The following is an 8,439-nucleotide window of genomic DNA, read 5'->3' as shown; positions in this document are numbered from 1 at the left end:
CAGCAACAAAATGAGACGATCCAAAACTTAATAAATCAGAACCAGCAACAAAATGAGACGTTCCAAAACTTAAACAATGAGGACCAGGAACAAAATGAGAGGATCCAAAACTTAAACAATCGGAACAAAGATCTGCCCTGGCGTTTTATTAGAACAGTCCAACCTAAGGTCAAGTGCCAAATCTTAGAGGCTGAGAACCAGGAACTGCACACGAGGATCCGAATCTTAAACAATCAGAACCAGCAACAATACAAGATGATCCAAAACTTAAACAATCAGAACCAGCGACAAAACGAGGGATCCAAAACTTAAACAATGAGGTCCAGGTACAAAACAAGAGGATCCAAAACTTAAACTATCAAAACCAGCGACAAAACGAGAGGATCCAAATCTTAAACAGTCGAAACCAGCAACAAAACGAGAGGATCCAAAACTTAAAAAATCTGAACCGGCAAGAAAACAAGACGATCCAAAACTTAAACAATGAGGTCCAGGAAAAAAACGACACAATCCAAAACTTAAATGATGAGGTCCAGGAAAAAAACGAGACAATCCAAAACTTAAACGATGAGGTCCAGGAAAAAAAGGAGACAATCCAAAACTTAAACATTGAGGTCCAGGAAAAAAAACGAGACAATCCAAAACTTAAACAATGAGGTCCAGGAACAAAACGAGACGATCCAAAAAAAACAATCGGAACAAAGATCTGCCCTGGCGTTTTCATAGAAAATCCCGACCTAAGGTCAAGCGCCAAATCTTAGAGGCTTAGAACCAGGAACTTCACGAGAGGATCCGAAACTTAGAAAATCAGAACCAGCAACAAAACAAGAGGATCCGAAACTTAAACAATGAGGTCTGGTATGAAATAACACTCTAGGTCTAAAAAAAATAACCTAATAACATTAAACAATGAGGTCCAGGAACACAATGAGAGGATCCAAAACTTAAACAATCGGAACAAAGATCTGTGCAAAAGGATCGAAAAGTCCTCGGTCAAGAACCAGAAGCTACAGGAGAAGATCCGAACCTTTTCTCACACATGCTCGACTGCCACTTAGAAGAACAGACCAAGAGGATCCACTTGCAAGACGAATTGCTGGAGAAAGTTCAGATGAGCTGTGATGAACACAACATGCTCAGCTGAAAGACTCCCATTCAGAGCTCCTCAAAGCTGTCACCCAGCTCAACCAAGAGAAGGTGAATTTGAAGGAGGAGCTCGAAACATTGACAACAGGATTCGGTTCCTCAGGCCCTCCGGGAATTTTTTTTTAAAATCTTATAAGAAGCGCATGTCCGAAGATCTGAAAAGTGTGGAGAACAGGTTATCGGATGAGCGTAGAGAGACAGAGAGACAACGACAGAGGATCACAGAACTGTTGGAGGAGATGGAGAATCTCTTTGATGAACATGAAAAGATCGAACAGGAGAAAACACATTTGCAAGAGCAAATCCAGCAGATGCGTGAAGAGCTGAAAGCTCACGCTGAGCTGGAGAGCTCCACGAAGACGAGAAACCAATTTCTCACATGACTGAAGGACAAATACGAACTCCACGACGACGAAGAAGAAGACGAGGACGAGAGCGCGAGAGGAGAGGAGGAAGAGGAGATGAAGGAGGAGGAAGACGGGACAAACTAGATGAAACCCCAGCTCAGACCTGGGTTAGACCTGGGTTAGACCTTGTTTAGTCCTGGTTTAAACCTGGGTTAGACCTTGTTTAGTCCTGGTTTAAACCTGGGTTAGACCTTGTTTAGTCCTGGTTTAAACCTGGGTTAGACCTTGTTTAGTTCTGGTTTAGACCTGCTGGTATTACGACATCCGTCCGGTATTACGACATGTCTCTATTTACTCTGTTTTTGTTTAGCACTCATGCCTCACAGCAAGAAGGTTGTGGGTTGGATCCCCAGGTGACCCGGGTCTTTCTGTGTGGAGTTTGTGTTTCTCTTCGTGTCTGGATGAGTTTCCTCTGGTTTCCTCCATCAACACAAAACCTGCTCCAGGTCCATGAACAGTTGATAGTCAAGGACAGTTAACCACAATCAGTTCAATCATTGTGTCCTTAGGCAAGACACTTCACACACATTGCCTCGTATGAAAGTGGTGTGTGTGTGTGTGTGAGTGATGGTGGTGTTCAGAGGGACCGATGGCGCCGATTGCCATGGCAGCCGTGCTTGTGTCAGTCTGCCCCAGGGCAGCTGTGGCTACAACAGTAGTTTACATCAGCAGGTGTAGAGTGAATGAATAATGCTGAATAATGTTCTGTAAAATATCTTTGTGACAAAAAGCGCCGTTTCTATTCAGACGCGCCGGTATTACAACATGTTTTATATTTGTGACTACAAAATAAATAAACTATTCTAAATATGTTAAAATATATCAACATTTCATCATTTCTAAATCTAGTTATTGAAAAAAACTAAATCACACACAAAGTCGGAGCTCTCCTGAAACTCTGAGAGAATCGAAACAACAAAAATGTAGAGCTGTATCATAATAATTTAGTAAAACAAACCAAAAACTACTCTGGGTGATATATCGATACAGCAGCCCACGATATCGATACTGTATCATCACATTAAATTATACGATATATCGATATTTTTGCACACCCCTAACTGGAACTGATGCTGAGTCTGAGGACAACGACACAGAAGAGTTTGTGTGGCTCCGTTTCCCTCCGGAGGTCGAGGTCGAGTTGTTCAGAAGTGACACGAGGATGAAGAATTGAAGTGATTTAGTGATTTGGAGTGAAACGGAGAGTTTGTTCAACTTGTTCTGTTGTTTATAGTTTATCTGAAGAACTGTCAAATATGTGACGTTAGGGGTGTGTGTGTGTGTGTGTGTGTGTGTGTGTTACCTCCTGTTGCAGCAGAGAGAGGAGGGGAGGGGGTCTGAGGCTGCAGAACAGTGGAGCAGAAGTCCTTTCGTTTTTCTGATGTAACACAAACACAGAGGATCCAGCGCACTTCCTCAAACTCTGCAGGAGCAACTCTGTGAACCTTTAGAGCGTGGACCACCACAAGACACTCACACTCCACCTACAGGGGCTGTCTGTGTCTGTGCCGGTATACTGCTCCTGCTCCTGCTCTGGTCCTGCTCCTGCTCCTGCTCCTGCTCCTGCTCCTGCTCCTGCTGCTCCTGCTCCTGCTCCTGCTCCTGCTCCTGTCCTGCTCCTGCTCCTGCTCCTGCTCCTGCTCCTGCTACTGCTCTGCTCCTGCTCCTGGTCCTGCTCCTGCTCCTGCTCCTGCTCCTGCTCCTGGTCTGGTCCCTGTCTGGTCCTGCTCCTGGTCTGGTCCCAGTCTGGTCCTGGTCTGGTCCTGATCTGGTCTTGGTCTGGTCCAGGTCTGGTCCTGGTCTGGTCCTGGTCTGGTCTTGGTCTGGTCCTGGTCTTGGTCTTGGTCTGGTCCTGGTCTGGTCCTGGTCTTGGTCTGGTCCTGGTCTGGTCCTGGTCTGGTCTTGGTCTGGTCCTGGTCTGGTCCTGGTCTGGTCCTGGTCTGGTCTGGTCTGGTCTGGTCTGGTCTGGTCTCTGGTCCTGGTCTGGTCTGGTCTGGTCTGGTCTGGTCCTGGTCTGGTCTGGTCTGGTCTGGTCTGGTCTGGTCTGGTCTGGTCTTGGTCTGGTCCTGGTCTGGTCTGGTCTGGTCCTGGTCTGGTCCTGGTCTGGTCTTCTGGTCTGGTCTGGTCTGGTCTGGTCTTGGTCTGGTCCTGGTCTGGTGGTCTGGTCCTGGTCTGGTCTGGTCTGGTCTGGTCTGGTCTGGTCTGGTCTGGTCTGGTCTGGTCTGGTCTGGTCCTGGTCTGGTCCTGGTCTGGTCTGGTCTGGTCTGGTGGTCTGGTCTGGTCTGGTCTGGTGGTCTGGTCCTGGTCTGGTCTGGTCTGGTCTGGTCTGGTCTGGTCTTGGTCTGGTCCTGGTCTGGTCTGGTCTGGTCTGGTCTGGTCTGGTCTGGTCTGGTCTGGTCTGGTCTGGTCTGGTCTGGTCTGGTCTGGTGGTCTGGTCCTGGTCTGGTCTGGTCTGGTGGTCTGGTCTGGTCTGGTCCTGGTCTGGTCCTGGTCTGGTCCTGGTCTGGTCTGGTCTGGTCTTGGTCTGGTCAAGGACGGGTCAAATGCAGAGGTCACATTTCCTCAGGAATACAACAAAGTGTATCTTTAGTGTCAATACTGTTTAGTTTATGAACACTGTGCAGAAGATAAGAGTTTTGTGCATTTGTGGACAACCGGATTTAACAAAGTTTGATTTTTCTGCTTGTTCCACTGTTGTGACGTGTCCATCAATCAGATTCAAATCATATATGGAATAATAATAATATACACTGAAAAAAAAAAGTTGCTGGATTTGCGTAAAAAAGTTATGGACAGCGGTTGCACGCAATAAAATTATGTTTAGGCTTTGAAACTTTTTTCGAACCCCTCTACACATATTTTTCTCAGAACATGAACATCACTTTTTCATGTTGATGAAATTTGAACAAATCATGCTGAATATGCATATTTATCTTATGGTACCTTATCATGAAATGTATAAGTATGTATAATTAAATTTAATTGATCTAATTCTGTAAAAGAATACAAAAACAGTCTTTAGTTTTCCACAGTTCTGTCTTGTCTTAAACAGAATCAAACACACAGAGCACACAGGGACAGAGATACACAGTTTGGAGCTGGACAGTGTGAAGATTTATTCCAGTGAAGAAGCTCTGGTCTCTGCCTGTGGACACAGGAATAACACATGATGATCACATTCTGATGATCTACTCTGTTGTACATGTTTAAATACACTTATAGCAATTATTACTACAGAACAACAAACATCTCAGTAGCAGTACTGGAACAGCAAAGATACTGACCAACCACCGTGGAAGGTGAGGAGCACTTTTTAAAAAAAAATTATATATATATATATATATATATATATATATATATATATATATGATGTGTTTCTCACCTTCCACTATGGTAGGTTTCTCACCCTCATTCTACTCGGGTCGTCTACCAGAGGCCTGGGAGCCTGAGAGTTCTGCGCAGTATCTTTGCTGTTCCCAGTACTGCACTTTTATGGACTGAGATGTTTGTTGTTTTTCCTGGTATCTGATGTAGCTTCTCCAGTTATTTAATTATTTATTGCAATTCAAGTTGTGCAAGTCTGTCATTTCAAGAGCTTGAAATAGTACAAAGGTAGGAACTGAACAGACAGAGGTTTAAAAAAAGAGCTAAAAGACACAAAACACAAGTCCAAGCTCTGCCAAAACTACCTCAGGAAAAAAGAACAAGATGGTAAACTTGAAAACATGACTCCAGACTCCAGACTTAAACCCCATGGAGCTGGTTTGGGATGAACTGGACAGAAGAGTGAAGCAACCTACAAGTGCCACACATTTATGGAAACTTCTGCAACAGACTTGGGAAGAACTTTCTGAAGATTTCTGTTGTAAAAAGAACGAGCCACGAGTGTGTTCAGCTGTTAAATCTGCCAAAGGAGGACACACACATCAATCAAAAGTTTAGAATATGTTTTGCTCAACAGTAAAAGTAAAAATCTGGAAAAAGTGTGGTGTTCTAAAACTTTTGATCGGTAGTCAGTGTTGGGAAGGTTACTTTTAAAATGGATTCCCCTACAGATTACAGATTACATACACCAAAATGTATTTTGTAACGTAATCCATGAAATTACTTAAAGTGAGTAACATAATCTGAATACTTTGGATTATTTGATTTGCTGTAGAAAAGCAAAGACATAAGATGTTTTGTTTGCTAAAAGACAATGAAAAGCCCAGACTTTACTGAACCAAATAAAAAATATGATTGATAGAAGAGGAGGAGACATGTCCATGCAGCATGGTTTAGACCTGGTTTAGACCTGGTTTAGACCTGGTTTAGAACAAGTTTAGACCTGGTTTAGACCTGGTTTAGACCTGGTTTAGACCTGGTTTAGACAAGTTTAGACCTGGTTTAGACCTGTTTAGACCTTTTAGACCTGGTTTAGAACAAGTTTAGACTGGTTTAGACCTGGTTTAGACCTGGTTTAGACCTGGTTTAGAACAAGTTTAGACCTGGTTTAGACCTGGTTTAGACCTGGTTTAGAACAGGTTTAGACCTGGTTTAGACCTGGTTTAGACCTGGTTTAGACCTAGTTTAGACCTGGTTTAGACCTGGTTTTAGACCTGGTTAGACAAGTTTAGACCTGGTTTAGACCTGGTTTAGACAAGTTTAGACCTGGTTTAGGCCTGGTTTAGACCTGGTTTAGACCTGGTTTAGACCTGGTTTAGGCCTGGTTTAGACCTGGTTTAGAACAAGTTTAGACCTGGTTTAGACCTGGTTTAGACCTGGTTTAGACCTGGTTTAGAACAAGTTTAGACCTGGTTTAGACCTGGTTTAGACCTGCTTTAGAACAGTTTAGACCTGGTTTAGACCTGTTTAGACCTGGTTTAGACCTGGGTTTAGACCTGGTTTAGACAAGTTTAGACCTGTTTAGACCTGTTTAGACCTTTAGACAAGTTTAGAAGACCTGGTTTAGACCTGGTTTAGACAAGTTTAGACCTGGTTAGACCTGGTTTAGACCTGGTTTAGACCTGGTTTAGACAAGTTTAGACCTGGTTTAGACCTGGTTAGACCTGGTTTAGACCTGGTTTAGACAAGTTTAGACCTGGTTAGACCTGGTTTAGACCTGGTTTAGAACAGGTTTAGACCTGGTTTAGACCTGGTTTAGACCTGGTTTAGACCTGTTTAGACCTGGTTTAGACCTGGTTTAGACCTGGTTTAGACCTGGTTTAGACCTGGTTTAGAACAAGTTTAGACCTGGTTTAGACCTGGGTTTAGACCTGGTTTAGACCCAGTCTAGACCTGGTTTAGACCTGGTTTAGACCTGGTTTAGACCTGGTTTAGAACAAGTTTAGACCTGGTTTAGACCTGGGTTTAGACCTGGTTTAGACCTGGTTTAGAACAAGTTTAGACCTGGTTTAGACCTGGTTTAGACCAGGTTTAGACCTGGTTTAGACCTGTTTAGACCTGTTTAGACCTGGTTTAGACCTGGTTTAGAACCAGTTTAGACCTGGTTTAGACCTGGTTTAGACCTGGTTTAGAACAAGTTTAGACCTGGTTTAGACCTGGGTTTAGACCTGGTTTAGACCCAGTCTAGACCTGGTTTAGACCTGGTTTAGAACAAGTTTAGACCTGGTTTAGACCTGGGTTTAGACCTGGTTTAGACCTGGTTTAGAACAAGTTTAGACCTGGTTTAGACCTGGTTTAGAACAAGTTTAGACCTGGTTTAGACCTGGGTTTAGACCGTGGTTTAGACCTGGTTTAGACCTGGTTTAGAACAAGTTTAGACCTGGTTTAGACCTGGGTTTAGACCTGGGTTTAGACCTGGATTAGAACAAGTTTAGACCTGGTTTAGACCTGGGTTTAGACCGTGGTTTAGACCTGGTTTAGACCTGGTTTAGAACAAGTTTAGACCTGGTTTAGACCTGGGTTTAGACCTGGTTTAGACCTAGTTTAGACCTGGTTTAGAACAAGTTTAGACCTGGTTTAGACCTGGTTTAGAACAAGTTTAGACCTGGTTTAGACCTGGTTTAGTCCTGGGTTTAGACCTGGTTTAGACCTGGGTTTAGTCCTGGGTTTAGACCTGGATTAGACCTGGTTTAGACCTGGTTTAGACCTGGCTTAGACCTAGTTTAGTGTCCGGCATTGAGTGGAATTACGAAAAAAAAAAATAAAAAAAAAATAAGGGGGATTTAGCCCCAAATGTGAAAACAGGAAAATACCTCTGTGTAATCCATTTATTTCAACAAAGTAACTGTAATCCAATTACCTCTCACTGAAACTGTAACTGTAACCGAATACAGTTACTCAGAATTTGTGCTCTGATTACGTAACTCCAGTACATGTAATCTGTTACTGCCCAACACTGTCAGTAGTGTATACATGTATCTGTGTGTGAATATTCCCAGAGGCACCAGATTCATCCTGCTCCAGAGATCAGAGCAGCTCAGGTTTACCCATGATGCTCCTGTGGTGTCGAAAAACACGATACAAATCTTTTCTTACAATAAAACACAAACAGATTAGGATCAAATCAAATAATATATCAGTCATACATGAATAAAAGATAAAGAAAATGAAATTATTCAGTGATGTGTGGATGTGATGGACAAAAACTGACATAAAGTTCAGTGTCTTCCTTGTCAGGATAAAAAAACAAAGTGGAATATACACAAAAAGAAAAACATCTGCATAAGATCTGGTCCAGAAAACCTCAAACTGTGAAGTACAACTGCACGTGTGAAGGTGAAGTGAAGGAGGGAGAGAGAAAATGTGGGGCAGACAAAATAGAAAGAGGGCAGAGGAGAGAGAGGGACAAGGACCAAGAAAGTTAAAAAAGAGGAGTAAGGATAAAACGTGAGTGATGAAGAAATGAGAGAGAAAGAGGATAACAGAGAGGTGTGTGAGCGAG

Source organism: Boleophthalmus pectinirostris, unplaced genomic scaffold (assembly GCF_026225935.1).
Source record: "Boleophthalmus pectinirostris isolate CB_2022bp ecotype Guang Dong unplaced genomic scaffold, ASM2622593v1 HiC_scaffold_1, whole genome shotgun sequence".
Classification (NCBI taxonomy): domain Eukaryota; kingdom Metazoa; phylum Chordata; class Actinopteri; order Gobiiformes; family Gobiidae; genus Boleophthalmus; species Boleophthalmus pectinirostris.
The sequence above is the reverse complement of the archived record's forward strand: the minus strand, read 5'-3'. Positions refer to the sequence as shown.